Source organism: Mytilus trossulus, chromosome 10 (assembly GCF_036588685.1).
Source record: "Mytilus trossulus isolate FHL-02 chromosome 10, PNRI_Mtr1.1.1.hap1, whole genome shotgun sequence".
Taxonomy (NCBI): Eukaryota; Metazoa; Mollusca; class Bivalvia; order Mytilida; family Mytilidae; genus Mytilus; species Mytilus trossulus.
Genome location: NC_086382.1, coordinates 59,131,346 through 59,149,128, shown reverse-complemented (window position 1 = coordinate 59,149,128; position 17,783 = coordinate 59,131,346). Strand labels below are relative to the sequence as shown.

Below are 17,783 nucleotides of genomic sequence, written 5' to 3'. Positions count from 1 at the left end.
TTAAATTGTGACTTTTAAAGTCCAGTTCATAAATCCAAATACCCCTACCCCTTGGAAATTTCTGGCTACGGGCCTGTTGTGTAAGTGTGTCCCAAGCACCTGTGAAAAAGACAACTTGAAAATGAACATATAAGTACATCCTAAATAATTCATTCTCAATTAACCTTACAGAACTAACAAAAGCCAAATCAAAGTTGTATAAGATATTATTTCCCAAAGGTGTCTGCAACATTTACTTGTCTATACACTCTACTATCAACTATCTCATATTCTAGTTAGTTTGAAGTAAACAAACATCTACACTTTATGGTGAAAATATCCCTTTATGATACTGATAGAACAATAGCTCTCACTAAAGGTACTTTTCATTGTAATTAATAAAATATATGAATCTGTGATAATAGTCCTCTATAAGTTTTTCAATATATGTTCTATTAAAACCAGAATTAAGGTCTTTCAATTTGTTTAGGGGCCAGCTGAAGGACAAATCTGGGTGAGGGAATTTTCGCTGCATTGAAGACCTATTGGTGACCTTCTGCTGTAGTCTGTTCTATGGCCAGATTGTTGTCTCTTTGACACATTCCCCATTTCCATTCTCCATTTTATTTCAATTATTTTCATCAAAATGCTACTGTAACAGTACCTTCTTTTACATACTGTAATTAATAAACTATATGAAACTGCATGACATTATCAAGAATATTCATTGATTATGAAAAATATTTCAATCTTTTCTTCACTGACTCACTATCTGTCTGAAAGAAGCATCAATTAAACTAAAAGCAGGAATCCATAGAAAGACAGTTTTCGCGCGTGCAGCAGCTAACTTTTCTTGATTCATATTTAATAAATGTACTGAAGGCCAAAAGTTTAAGACAAAAAAACATTTAGATACAACAGAAAAACAATTACAAAATTCCTAACTTGGAACCATTATTTTCTAATTTTTAAAATTAAGACAGCTTATTACATGTATAAAGCATTTTATTGTAAAATAAGTTTTTGAAGGATATTTTTTTTTCTATTAATTAATGTCCATTCTAGGACATTTGTTATCTTGGAAATGGAACATGAAATATTTGACATTGTATAGACGGACACCTGTCAATTGATGAAGACTGTAATTTTCTAAATCCCATTGATGGAATCATATACTGTCTGTGTATCTGGGCTTGTGGTTCAGATTTTACATTATAAACAACCTTAATGTTACAATACTAAAATCATTATTGTCAGTAAGTCAGTCATTTTAAGTTGTCTGACAAGTTATACAAAAAGATTATTTACACAGACAGAAAAGTTAACATGGAATATTTATCTATATCTAAGATTTATCTAACAATAGGGCATTCACATTTTTCGAAATACTACTTTGATATCTATCTCTTTGAAAATATTCACAGTCTTTTAGTCAGACATTTAGATCAGAATTACGAAGAATGTGATGTGATGTCAAAATACAAATGTAAAAGACGTAGAATGGTCCATCAATACGATGTCAAAATATAAATGAAAAAGACGGCAAGAGAAGTAGGGGAAATCTATTTACAAAGTGTCAAATTTGTCGGGAGATTGGAAATTCTGTCTGACTTGTGAACTAAGTGATTGCTTGTCATAAGATAATTTAGCTGTCTTGAATGTCTAAAGAATGATTACTTATTGTTCTGGCTAAAGACAGATGCTGGAGAGCACTGTCAACTTTTCAATTCAGCTGGACAAAAGGGGACATAGCTGTAAGCGACAAATTATAATTATATTTGGATTTGATATAAAGATAGACATATTTAATTTACAATTCTTCTATAAGTTTCACAACATAATGTCAAATTACTTTGGATATGTGATTGTTTTAATTTATTGAAAAAAAAATATGTTCATTTAAGAGGGGGGATAGGACCTTTATCGGGACTCCGAGATTGGGTGTTTTTAAGCTCGGGATTTCAGGATTGACCCTTTTCGGGATCCGGGAATTCTTTTTTCGAATTTCGGGACCTTGGGTTTTCTTTTTTTTTAGCCCAGGATTTCGGGATTTCGTGTTTTTAAGTCCGGGATTTCGGGATCAGGGCCCCTCCTACCCCCCCTCATTTAATTCAAACTCTGTTAATGCACATTAGGGATCAAAAGATAATCTTTTCTAAAATGTTGTGAGCTATTAGAATTGCTAATATAGTTTACTAATAATACTTTACTGATTGACAATTTAATAATGTTGTTAGAAAAATCTTATTTTTTTATTCATAGCTGTGATTTCTTTTTGATGTGATGAAATTTATAACAATCATTACCATTATATGACATTAAGTATATAAATATAAAGTCTTGAGAGCCTTAAAAACAAAAGGGTCTATGAAGAGTCGTCTAAACCATCCAATACCAACACTACCTGAGGGAGTTGTAACTTTAGTTTTAGCACATTGCATCCTTTTTTTTAAACTGAAATTTATTAACAATCTTGTCATTATGGAATCTCTAGCTCTTGGGCAGATGGTATTCTCTGAGATTGATTGACTATAACGTTCATTAAACATTTGAATTTGATATATAATAAAAACTCAGAATAATTTCTCTCAGCCTGATGCAGAAGTACAGGGGATTATTGACACAACCAAGTCATTAATGTGTCCCTGCATTAGATACAAATGAAAAATCTGCAATAACTTTTGAATTATTCAAGACAAAATCAATAGGAAAACATTAATTTAAATCAGTTTCTCTACAGCTGTTGTTTATTCAAGAAACAATTACAAATGATCAAGGTTTCATTTTAGCAAAACATATTACTGTAAATTCAGAAATTATTGTGATGTTTTTATTATTGTGAAATTGCGACAGGGAGATAATCGCAAAAGTTTAAACTTTTTTTTTTTAAGAATTAAACAGGATTTTTCTCAATATTGCAAAATTTTAAAATCACATTTAAGTCTAAAATGACAAAATCGCAATAATAAATGCATGCAATAATTTCTGAATTTACAGTATGTATTTCACCTGATAAAGTAATTGACTCTAATCAAATATGTATTATATACAGGTAAGAAGTGTCAACAATTTTAATATGTTGTCTTAATGAAGTGTCTGTATAAAGAACTCAACAAAATGGCGCCGATATGAGGAAAAAAGATCGTTTTTTAAACTTTTTTCAAAAGGGCACAGAGGGGCGCATCAGAAGGGCAGAGGGGCGCGAGGGGCGCTTAAAAAAGGCAGAGGGGCGCAAAATTTGGGGGCGGGGCGCGGCGCCCCTCCATTTCATGCTAGCTGGAACACTGCATACAAGATAGATAGTTCTGAGCTTTTACCATTTCATACAGGTTGTCTCCAACATGCAACCATTATATTCCTTGTTACTATAGCACATTAGAATGCTCTTATCTCCATTAAAATTTTGGGTTGCTGTCTGATGGGCATTTACCTTAAACATCCTTTTACTCCTGCTAAATTGATATGATGCCTTATTATCAATGAATACCTTTATTTAAGTATTCATCAAATGATCTATATAACATATACCCTATAAAATAAGTTATCAGTAGATCCTAATATCACTTGTACTCAATAACATAAGCCAACAGTAGAGCCTGATATCACATGTACTCAATAACATAAGCCATCAGTTGAGCCTGATATCACATGTACTCAATAACATAAGCCATCAGTAGAGCCTGATATCACAAGTACTCAATAACATAAGCCATCAGTAGAACCTGATATCACATGTACTTAATAACATAAGCCATCAGTTGAGCCTGATATCACATGTAATCAATAACATAAGCTATCAGTTGATCCTGATATCACATGTACTCAATAACATAAGCCATCAGTTGAACCTGATATCACATGTGTACCCAATAACATAAGCCATCAGTAGAGCCTGATATCACTTGTACTCAATAACATAAGCCATCAGTTGAGTCTGATATCATGTGTACCCAATAACATAAGCCATCAGTTGAGCCTGATATCACATGTTCTCAATAACATAAATAATCAGTTGAGTCTGATATCATGTGTACTCAATAACATAAGCCACCAGTTGAGCCTGATATCACATGTACTCAATAGCATAAGTCATCAGTTGAGCCTGATATCATAAGTACTCAATAACATAAGTAATCAGTTGAGTCTGATATAACATGTACTCAATAGCATAAGTCATCAGTTGAGCCTGATATCACAAGTACTCAATAACATAAGTAATCAGTTGAGTCTGATATCATGTGTACCCAATAACATAAGCCATCAGTTGAGCCAGATATCACAAGTACTCAATAACATAAGTCATTAGTTAAGCCTGATATCACATGTACTCAATAACATAAGTCATCAGTTGAGCCTGATATCACAAGTACTCAATAACATAAGTCATCAGTTGAGCCTGATATCATGTGTACTCAATAACATAAGTCATCAGTAGAGCCTGATATCATGAACTCAATAACATAAGTCATCAGTAGAGCCTGATATCATGTGTAATCAATAACATAAGTCATCAGTTGAGCCTAATAGCATATGTACTCAATAACATAAGTCATCAGTTGAGCCTAATATCATATGTACTCAATAACATAAGTCATCAGCAGAGTCTGATATCATATGTACTCAATATCATAAGCCATCAGTGTAGCCTGATATCACAAGCATCCAATTACATAAGTTATCAGTTGAGCCTTATATCATGTGTACTCAATAACAAAAGTTATCAGTTGAGCCTGATATCATATACTCAATAACATAATTAATTAGTAAAGTGTGATATTATGTGTACTCAATATCATAAGTCATCAGTTGAGCCTGATATCACAAGTATATTCAATAACATAATTATCTTTTGAGTCTTATATCATGTGAACTCAATAACATAAGCCACCAGTTGAGCCTAATATCACAAGTACTCAATAACATAAGTAATCAGTTGAGTCTGATATCATGTGTGCCTAATAACATAAGCTATCAGTTGAGCCAGATATCACAAGTACTCAATAACAAAAGTCATCAGTTAAGCCTGATATCACATGTACTCAATAACATAAGTCATCAGTTGAGCCATATATCACATGTTCTCAATAACATAAGTCATCAGTTGAGCCTGATATCACATGTACTCAATAACATAAGTCATCAGTTGAGCCTGATATCACATGTACTTAATAACATAAGTCATCAGTTGAGCCTGATATCATGTGTACTCAATAACATAAGTCATCAGTTAAGCCTGATATCACATGTACTCAATAACATAAGTCATCAGTTGAGCCATATATCACATGTTCTCAATAACATAAGTCAGCAGTTGAGCCTGATATCACATGTTCTCAATAACATAAGTCATCAGTTGAGCCTGATATCACATGTACTCAATAACATAAGTCATCAGTTGATCCTGATATCACATGTACTCAATAACATAAGTCATCAGTTGAGCCTGATATCATGTGTACTCAATAACATAAGTCATCAGTAGAGCCTGATATCATGAACTCAATAACATAAGTCATCAGTAGAGCCTGATATCATGTGTACTCAACAACATAAGTCATCAGTAAAGCCTGATATCACATGTACTCAATAACATAAGTCATCAGTTGAGCCTGATATCACATGTACTCAATAACATAAGTCATCAGTTGAGCCTGATATCATGTGTACTCAATAACATAAGTCTTCAGTTGAGCCTGATATCATGTGTACACAATAAAATAAGTCATCAGTTGAGCCTGATATCATGTGTACTCAATAACATAAGTCATCAGTTGAGCCTGATATCATGTGTACTCAATAACATAAGTCAACAGTTGAGCCTGATATCATGTACTCAATTACATAAGTCATCATTTGAGCCTGATATCATGTGTAATCAATAACATAAGTCATCAGTTGAGCCTGATATCATATGTACTCAATTATATAAGTCATCAGTTGAGCCTGATATCATGTGTACTCAATTTCATAAGTCATCAGTTGAGCCTTATATCACAAATATTCAATAACATAAGTCATCTGTTGAGTCTGATATCATGTGTACTCAATGACATAAGCCATCAGTTGAGCCTGATATCACAAGTACTCAATTACATAAGTAATCAGTTGAGTCTGATATCATGTGTACCCAATAACATAAGCCATCAGTTGAGCCTGATATCATGTGAACTCAATAACATAAGCCATCAGCTGAGCCTGATATCACAAGTACTCAATAACATAAGTAATCAGTTGAGTCTGATATCATGTGTACCCAATAACATAAGCCATCAGTTGAGCCTGATATCACATGTTCTCAATAACATAAGTAATCAGTTGAGTCTGATATCATGTGTACTCAATAACATAAGCCATCAGCTGAGCCTGATATCACAAGTACTCAATAACATAAGTAATCAGTTGAGTCTGATATCATGTGTACCCAATAACATAAGCCATCAGTTGAGCCTGATATCACATGTTCTCAATAACATAAGTAATCAGTTGAGTCTGATATCATGTGTACTCAATAACATAAGCCATCAGCTGAGCCTGATATCACAAGTACTCAATAACATAAGTAATCAGTTGAGTCTGATATCATGTGTACCCAATAACATAAGCCATCAGTTGAGCCTGATATCACATGTACTCAATAACATAAGCCATCAGTTGAGCCTGATATCACATGTTCTCAATAACATAAGTAATCAGTTGAGCCTGATATCATGTGAACTCAATAACATAAGCCATCAGCTGAGCCTGATATCACAAGTACTCAATAACATAAGTAATCAGTTGAGTCTGATATCACATGTTCTCAATAACATAAGTAATCAGTTGAGCCTGATATCATGTGAACTCAATAACATAAGCCATCAGCTGAGCCTGATATCACAAGTACTCAATAACATAAGTAATCAGTTGAGTCTGATATCATGTGTACCCAATAACATAAGCCATCAGTTGAGCCTGATATCACATGTACTCAATAACATAAGTAATCAGTTGAGTCTGATATCATGTGTACTCAATAACATAAGCCATCAGTTGAGTCTGATATCATGTGTACTCAATAAAATAAGCCATCAGTTGAGCCTGATATCACAAGTACCCAATAACATAAGCCATCAGTTGAGTCTGATATCATGTGTACTCAATAACATAAGTCACCAATTAAGCCTGAAATCATGTGTAGTCAATAACATAATAAATCAGTTGATTACAATAGCTGCCTTTGAAAATCTTTATACCATAATAATGGCAAGGTAATATAGTACATTTTGTGCAAATATCAGATATTATGATCTGTTTTCTATTAAAACTCTGTATGAACTTTCAACATCAAGGAGCCTCTAAATCAACAATATAAAATTGAGATAACCATTTAAACAGCAATACAAAAATGGCAATGAAAAAATATATGAAACTTGACTCATTTTAAATTAATTCTTGTTTCCATTTATGATCATCTCCTCTTAAAATGCAATGAAACAGACAATAATTATACAAAACATGATTCTTCTCAGAAAACAAATTAAGCAGAAACCTTTAATCCTCAAATGATAACTGCACATTAGTGATATTTGAATCTCCATAATTCACTCTTGACTTCTGCAGCTCTCCTGGAAACCCTTTGTTCCTTTCAATTAAGGTTTAATATGGAATTAAATGTCAAAGAAGGATAGCTATTGATTTAACCAAACAGCCTTTGAAACCTTAGTACAATGATACATTTGAACTTAATTAAACACCATGAGATTAAAATTGGATGAGAATAGTAACTACATTATTATTTAAGTTTAATATAGATTAGATTTTTTTTAATGCATAGTTCCAACTTGCAGCACTTGCGACCTTGAAGAAGAAAGGGATTAATTTAAGTGGCCATAACTTGTTTCCAATCTACTATAACGTGGCTGGGATACCAAAATGTTGTATATCATTATTATGACTTTTTTGGCTAAAAATACTTTTTGACACCAATGGTTTGGGTGAGAGGAAATCTTTGTTATTACAAAATAGCACACAGTTATACCAATCAATACGTTTGAAATAAGACATATTAAAAATTGCCAATGTCAGTTATTTGTAAAGTTTGCTTACAAAATGTTGTATGAAAACCTGAAAATCGTTGTATAATGGCTTTGGGAATAAAATGATTGTACATTTCTGTATTTCTGTGAAAATAATTTAAGTTCTCGGATAATCTAGAAAATGTCAAAGTTTTTATTTCACTGTTATCTTCAAAAATATTCAAGTTCACTTCGCAAGTTCGCAAAATTTTATTGTGATACAAAAGTGTTTTGTAGGTCACTTCAAGTCTCAAATAGCTGTACAATTACATGAATATGGTAAGTCATTGCGTTGGACATTTAACTATTTTATTTCTATATTGATTGCAATAGAGCTCATATTTCTATAATGGATACAGTAGAATGTGTCCCTGTGCTTGTAGTGTATGTCCTTGTATTTAACCCTTAAGTTTTGGTGGGGTTTTTTTTGCATTCAAGAGAGCATGTCTTTTTCACCCAACAATAGAGTATGGGTTTTTCTTATTACCAGTGACCTATTCTTGCTTTCGTATCCACTTATATGAACTCTGGTGGACAGTTGTCTCATTGGCAATCATATTGCTTCTCCTTATTTATATACAGTCACCATATGTGTCATCTAGGTAAATATTTCACAATGGGCAAGTTGGCAAAGTTATCATGTGTGCCTCTAAACATTCAACATGGACAAGAAGACATAGTCAATATATGAATTCACAATGGTGGATATAAATTTTTAGCAGCACATTAAAATATTATGGACTTGCAAAAGATGAAATGAATTTAAACGCAACTCATGGTTCATACTCCTGTCACAATAAAAAGTTTTTGTCCTGAACATCGAGTAATTATTGAAACTGGACATTTAACATGCATCCATTTATCAATGAATCATACCCCATCTCTACTATAAAATCAAAATAAAAATATGACAGTAATCATTTATCAATGAAATTAATAAACATGTTTCAAAACAGACCCAACCATATAAACAATGTAGTTAAAATTATTGCTTAAAAATAAAAGTTCACTTTACCTTTATATTGGAGAACCATGTCTGAGTCTCATGTATTATTTTCATGTATGAAGCATGTTTATATCCTAAATATAGACACATAAATACACCAAAACCATTGAGAAACAGTTGCTGCAAGGAAACACCCTGTAAGAGTGCAGGTAACCCTTCTTGAGCACCATTGACATTTTTATGAAGACCGTTACGAACACTTCCTTTCCCTCTTGCAACCTTACGTCTTCTCAGTTCCGTCATTGTTCACTGGTATACACCACAATGTAATAAAACTCTCTTTTATTAGTGACGTTTACAATTTTAATGGTTTCTTACACAACAGTATTCTTTCCCTACGGAATTAACAATTTAAACGGAATTTAAAACTAGACATCAATTTCGTTCAATATAATCCCAACTGATAAATTTTCTCGATTGAATTGCAAATATAAAATAGAGTTAATTCATCTGTCTGTCAGATTAGCAATCTGATTCAGCAACAGAGAAAAGCATGGATGTTCATTATAGGAAACTAGAGTCGTCCATAACTCCCAATTAGAGAAGTGACTGACAATTTTCCCGATCAATATTTTCACATGCCATAAGAGAAGATTTATGGCTTTCTCCTACTACATCGGTAACACATATTTTTTAAAAATCAATGCCTTGTTTAGCACCTCTGAGTAACAGCAGTTCAAAATTCAGCAACCTATGTGTTACAATTTATTATTGCACTGTAATATTTATGACTTTTTAAATCTGAGGCATTAAGGCTAATATTGGATATGGGATAGTATTGATCCGTCACAAATTACAATATCATTTTAGGTTACTTTCATTAAAAGGAAATTGAAAACACATCAAACATCATTTAACACAGGTTTATTTCATCTCTTTTTGCTTTGTAACAAAATAAAGCAATACAGATACAGTATTCGGCCATGCTTAAAAGGAAGTAATCATAAAATAAAACTTTTCAATTCTGGAAGATTTTGAAAATAAATTAAATGTGTATATGAAGTATTCTTTTATAGGGGCATACATTGAAAGTTAACAAGTAAACCATTTGGTTGACTGATTCAATCCACAAAAAAATCATTCTTAAAGGAGTAGGAATGATGATAGACATACTTTTTAACCTACAATATAAAATCAAACATATCAAGAGAAATCCAATTCCATGTGCCCCCTCTAGATCCGCCTTTGAATAATAATAGAAAAATCAAATTAGAATCATTTTACTTGTATACCTAAGACAATAGATAGAGACCCCATTTGGTTAAGAAACCGTCTACTCAAATAGTCTCATCTATACATTAGATAAAACAATGAAATTAGCCAATCAAAATGGTAATTTTTGAAATCTCAAGAAGAGATTTTATATGAATTTATAGGGTTAAATATACTTACCATGAAATTACATTTATATTATATAGAATATGTTTGCTTTCACAACATGTTCTCATCGCAATTACCTAGGTGATTAAAAATTACATCCATGAGATGTACTCACCTAGGTCATAGTTCACCTGTGTAACATACACTAGCTTTAGTTTTAATTTGTCGTTTAATTGAATAATTTCAATTAAGTGAACAAAAAACTGAATTTATTCCAGGGGTGGTGGTGGATTGTGGTAAGTATATTTAACCCTATAAATTCATATAAAATCTCTTCTTGAGATTTCAAAAATTACCATTTTATATGAATTTGGTTAAATATACTTACCATGAAATTACATTTATATTATATAGAATATTTACTGATTAACAAGCAGTATTTCATTTGGTGGAGGATAAATTCTCTCACACACATGCAATTACAACATATAAAAAATTATGTGAAATTTTTTTAAAAAAGTAACTCCATTAAATTTTGTAAAATACGGATATTAGTAAAAACCGAAATTACTGAATTTATTATACAATGAAGCTATGCTGCATAACTATATGTATATCAATGGCAAACTTTGCAGATTGTATAAATACAAGTATGCAAAATTAATAGACTTGATGTAGAGTTGTCTCAATGGCACTCACATGTATATATATACCCCATCTTTCTATATCTGATAGATAAATAATCTGCAGGTCAGTATAGAAATAATTATATTAAAGCTCCTTCATTATGAGCTAAATGTGTTGTAATATTGATGCAACAGTAAATAAGCATTTATTTCTGAATAGGTTGTTCTTGTTGCTTGTACAAATCGACAAGAACTAATCCAACCTTAATTTCATTAATTCCACTTTGAAACTTAAGTTTATTTGGAAACATTATTACCTTTCCATTGTTTTCTCTATATTAATATAATAACATATAATATATGATTGCTGTCGTCTTTTGATAACCTGATCAATATCACATCTTTCGAAATAAATTCTTTTCTACTTAATTAAAGAATTATAATCAATTAAAATATACTTTGTAAATAGGTGTCCTTAATACAATCAAAGTTTATTAAAGACTCAAACCAAAGTTGTTTCATGATTATGCTAAATCTGGATTAATCTTTAAACTTTTTTTTTTTTTTTAAAGTTATAGTCCCTGAAAATTTGCTTCTCTGCTAGATATACTACTTTTAATATTTTATAGATTTAGAATAAAATATTTTCATCAAGAGAAGTCTTGTACTATTGTCATATTGTATAATGACAATTCTCTAAACTGACTTAATTTTAAAAATCTGATAAAATTTCTATGAGTGATAGAACCTTTGAATACAATGTCTACCATTTCAACCATGAACAATATTTTAGTTTTGTATTGGACTACTCAAGTGTAAAAATACAGAAATGGACAAATCAGTGGAAAAGTTTCAGTATAAATGTTTCCATTGATATACTACTTCCACAGAATATTTGGATGTTGAGCTGAATTAAAGCCATGATTGTTGTCCTTATAAATCCAAAAAGAATGCTAACAGATGATTTTCTCCAGCTATGAAAAATCTGTCTAAAATAAAATGTTTTGATATTTCTAATTAACATTTCACAACGGTTAACTTTCTAGAATATCTTGCCATGTACAGTTCCAAATTTAAGGAAACAAAAATTTGACATAATGAACAACTCTTGTATGTTGCTCTTGACAATTGTTTATATTAATTTCAGAAATTATTTCGCTATCAGAAATACTTAAATGCAACTTGTCAAATATAGTTCTATAGTTGTATTTAAAGAAAAACACTTGTTTGGCAATATGGAAAACACTTGTACTAACTTGCAGTATTCTTAAGTGTTCTTAGTTATTTCAGAAATGGTTTCACTATCAAAAATGCTCATTTTATTTCTGTCTTGGTTCACCTCATCTGAATCCTATACATTCTGATATGATTCAATATATATCAACCAAACAGCTTTTGGTATATCATTTGGTTAACTTAGTCACTCAGAAGAAATTTGCATTTGTCCCCAAATTTGGCAAAAACAAAATTAATGTGATTTAAATAATCACATCTTTCAAAACAATATTGAATCAAAATTCAAAGTAATTGTTTAAAATAAACACATTTCAATTTTGTGTAGCATATTCTTGTATGAGATACTAACTCTATGCTATATATCTACAATGTATATTATTCTGGCTGGTAATATGGAAATTGAAAAGTGAACAATTACCATCAATTCCGAGATTAAAATCACATGCATTCGGAAAACCTTCCTGCATGTAGATAATACACAACTTGACTTTGACCAGACTAGATTTTTGTAACTTTATGCTTATAATGAGCAAAAATAAAAATAAACAGTGACATCTTAATATTTAGGTATAATATTAAGAAAATGTCTCGCATTTGATTTGATATAATCATGGAATTATCATACTATATTTTACTTCCATGTACTATTCTGAGACTATTGAAAGCTATTTGCTAACTATTAATCAGTCTTTTGAATAAATTGCTTTTCCTATATTTTGCTGTTAGATTAACTGCTTCTACACTGGTGCTAAAATTTGAGAACCAATTGAAAAGTATATATATTATATGTTTATATTGGTACATCATGTGTTACTCCAAAAAAAACCTCTTCTTTTTTACTGCATCTCGTAAAGACTGACTAAATAAAGGTTTATATAAAGAGCTGTATAATAGATAGTTTCAAATCTTGAGAACTACTTCAATTTCCTAGACCTGATGATGTCTAGCATTTTAAATAAATCATGCATCCACAATGCTTTAAATCTTATTTATTTATTTACCAATATTTTACTAATTTTTGTACAAGATCTAAATTAATGATAATCTTGTTTCTATAAATCAGCATATTTGAGTCCTCTATACTTCAGAATTCTGAATCAATATTTAACACTAGGAAAAACAATGTGTAGCCATTGCATAAACTGTTGGGTTCTACCAATCTCACATTAAGAATAAAACAGACCCAATGAATGAATCCTTATAGCAGAAATTTGCCCATCTGTTGGCATTGCTTAGAAAACTTAAGATGTAAATTAAGGCATAATTTTCTATCTTTAAAAGAGCATCCAAACTCCTTTTGCTTTCATGATTGGAAGATACATGTATAATTTGACAGTGATTCCCATATATAGTGAGGGTAAGATAGTCTCTTAAGTCTTACGTTATCACTTCTTTTTTGTGTACTCAAAACAAAACAGAATTAGTACATATTATATTATATGCATTGGCAAAGTACACTCTGAATTATGTAATCAATATACAAGCCATTACCTTGAATGAGTCTTTGTGAAATGCATCATGGCATCCCCTAAACTCTTTATTCAATAGACATTCTAATGTTTACATAAAAACATATAAAAGCCTTTGTTTACTTACTGCCGACAAAAATAAACAATTGGTTATAGCAGTTTATACTTATAATATTCATGTTCTTCTTGCCATAAGTAAACTGACCATGAAATTTAATATTAGTAAAAAGAGTTGTCACAAGCGATTAACTGTATTTAGAACAGTGCTCCATTCTTACTGTCTCCATGTCTGTTAGAGCATTGGAGAATTATTTATCAGTAAAAAAATAATTAATATTTACAGCAATTTGCTGTTCTGGAAAAATATTTCAGGCTTCTAAGAATTACTGTCCTGATTTAAACTGGACATATTTAAAAGAAGTATGTATTGGTATGCTTAAAGTTTGAACTGCAATCACATTTGTATTGTACTAGATAACAATGTATTATTTTAGTGTCTTTAATATCTGTCTTGACTATTTCCAGACACTTGTTCAATATATTATCAATATGAGCAAATATGTTAATTGACTAAACTGTTGGTTCATCACAAAAAACAATGTGCAACCAAATATTAGCTATGCTTGTGTTGTTTTAAAATATAATAAAAGTAGACATAATGTTCCCTGGTTGGAAGGATGTCTAGAAAAGTCAGATAGACCTGGACTTAAATTCACTAGTCTGATTCTAATTTATATTATTTGCAACAATCATCCACGTGCAATTCTATGCTCCATAAATATCAATGTGCAATCAATAAATAGTTATGATTTAATTTTATGTAAGATATCAAATCTGTATTTTATTAGAATGAATGAAACTTACAGATTCTAAATCATGCATGTTGTTCTAGTTCCTATGTTTCCTGTATGAAACATGTCAACATTAATCAAATAGATTTGGACAAAATCCCTATTCTATTTTTTTGAATTCTATAGTGGTCCATTGAGCACGTTTTATTTTCAATAAATATGGTTCATGTTCCCTGAATGGAAGGTTAACCAAATAAACATCCTCAGTTGTGGGCAAAATCCCTATTCTGATTGTTATGTATTTATCAACTGTTAAAACAGTATCACTGTTGGTCTACGCTCCCTGTATGGAACGTTTTCCAAATAAAACAATCAGAAAGGGCAGATTCCCTTTTCTGATTGAAATTTATTGAACCATTTGAGGTTCTAGTCACAATAGTGGTATACGCTCCCATACGGACGTTTTCCACATTAAAATAATCAGATCTGGTCAAAATACCTATTCTGATTTTAATATAGTTATGTGTTTACACAGTCTCGTGTACCAGGCGTACACGTAACAGACTGCAAATTGTAAACAATCGTCGAATCGACTGAACCAATTGAGGTTCTAGTGACAATAGTGGTATACGCTCCCATACGGACGTTTTCCACATGAAAAACAATCAGATCTGGTCAAAATTCCTATTCTGATTTTAATATAGCGATGTGTTTACACAGTCTCGTGTACAGACTGCAAATTGTAAACAATCGACTTTATCCAAACTTTACACTCGACCCGTTTCGTAGCATTGCTCTAATGCAGTGAAAATCCGGTCACCTGAGCGTGAAAAAATAAAATAAACATCCGTTTAAATATATCTTTTTAAAAACGTAGCACTCACGTAACATGTCCGATTTTGACAGCTAAATTCTGCTTTTCCTCGGACCCGATTTAATGTTTGAAAATGGCGGCTAAACAAAGGTCATTTTCTATGTCGTCGTATTTCCAGACTCGTAAGCTGTAAAAATGACGAAAACGTGCATATCAGAAACTTGGCAGAAGCGCTGTATTCTGATTCACATTAAATTAATCGTATACCGATATTCCAAAAACAAATAATGTCTTTATAAAACATAAGGATTTTCAACAGTAAACTGTTAAAAATCCTTGCCGACGAGAAACATGCGTTCTCTTGAACGCAAAAATTAAAACTAAAGCTAGTGTATGTTACACAGGTGAACTATGACCTAGGTGAGTACATCTCATGGATGTAATTTTTAATCACCTAGGTAATTGCGATGAGAACATGTTGTGAAAGCAAACATATTCTATATAATATAAATGTAATTTCATGGTAAGTATATTTAACCAAATTCATATAAAATCACTGCATGATGAAACACTAATGTCATAAGCCTTATATCATTCTAAAGCTCCAGGTGACTACCATAACTAATAAAGAGAGAAAACACTGAATCTATATATTTGATGTGAATTGCTAATCTCTAACTGTGATCAGAAATTCAATTTATATTTCCCCTTAAAATACATAAAGGAAATAATTACACTGTGAACACATCAATGTTAATAACCAATTGTTATTGAGCAAGTAGCAATGATATATTAACAATAATGTTGAGCAAGTAATTGATATATTTACAATAATTCATAAATATTTAAAGTTGTACACCAGTTCAACATGTCCACAATAAATTTTTCACACCTTAGTTCTATATAATAATTCTGTATAAATTTGTATTTGAACATAATTAAGCAACGACTGATTTATTTGCATTCATTCATTGATATCTCAGATCACTGATTTTAATATTGGTGAAAGTACAAAATATCAAATTGTTTAATTCTTGGCTGATTTATACTTTTCCACCTGAATGGTTGATTATTTTTTTTTATAATTGTAATCAATTGTGGTTTATTTTATCTCAGTACTTCATTGGTCAAGATTTTAATTTAATTGACATCAACTTTACTTTATTTTATTTTCTCTGAATTTGTTATTGTGACTTCATGAAAAAGAGACTCTGACTGCATGAGCATGACATCACATAGAAAGAACACAATCTTTGAAAAGATGATATCACTGAGAAAAAATGGTAATACAGTGTAATCTGTGTTATCAGACACACTGGGGGACCAGAAAAAAATGTCAGATTAAGCAGGGTGTCAGAATACTAGTGTTTTTTCTGCAAGGATATGCATATTTTGGGACCATGAAAATGTGTCAGTTAAAGCAGGATGTTGGAATACTCAAGTATCAGATAAGCCAGATTACACTGTAATGGCTTTTCTATATTTAACGAGATTCTGAGATCACACCTCATGAGATACTATATTTTCCAACAGTCAACAGTAACTCAATTTAAAATGCTCTGTAAACCTCATGTTTCAATTTTGAATATTTAAATAGTAACTGTCTCTAAGATACATTGTATCTCACTTGATGCAGTTGCAGAATCTATATTTCTTAGACACATATGGGAAGGTTTGTCTGAGGCAAAAACTAATGAGATATTATATAAGGCTGTATAAAGGCAATTGTTTTTTTATTATCCTTGATATTCGCTATGATAAAAGTCTGTATATCATTTCCTTTCCAGGCCATGTTTATTAACTAGGGCTAAAGTCTCAGTTATCACTGCATAAAAGATGTGTAATGTATTTGAAATTGCACCAGAATTTGATTCAAAATAATTGTACAGTACAGTGCTTGAAATTTTGACAACTTTATACAAAGATTCAACAGTGGTGTTAATTCATACAATCTGATGTTCAGTAGTTGTGGTTTGTTGGTGTGGTTCATAAGTGTTTCTCATTTCTAATTGATTTATATAGATTAGTCTGTTGGTTTTCCCGTTTGAATGGGTTTACACCAGTAATTTTTGGGGCCCTTTATAACTTGCTGTTTAGTGTGAGCCAAGGCTTTGTGCTGAAGACCGTTCATTGACCTATAATGGTTTACTTTTACAAATTGTGACTTGGATGAGAGGTTTGTCTCATTGGCACTCATACAACATCTTCTTATATCTAAATAACAATATAAATTGTTGCTAATTTATACCACTAAAATATAGTTCTTATCTTCCCTAATGCTCTCAATAGAAAGGTTTCAAATGTGAAAATATTCACTTAACCCTTTCCTCCATAATGACGCCTTTTGACGCCACCCCCTTACTCCATAATGACGCCTTTTGACGCCTGTGTAGTACCTCAGTTAAAATACTTTGACTACAAAGTGTCTGCAGTTGACCTAATAAAATTTGTATCCAATATAAAAAGGAATATCATAGGAATATCCTTC

At 31.3% G+C, this 17,783-nt stretch overlaps 1 protein-coding gene across 2 annotated transcripts in view; it reads right to left on the bottom strand.

Annotated features, from left to right (window-relative positions):
- The window catches only part of LOC134688277 (probable C-mannosyltransferase DPY19L3), a 50,863-nt gene that overhangs the window by 18,688 nt on the left and 14,392 nt on the right, over positions 1 to 17,783 (bottom strand). The window lies entirely within an intron of this gene.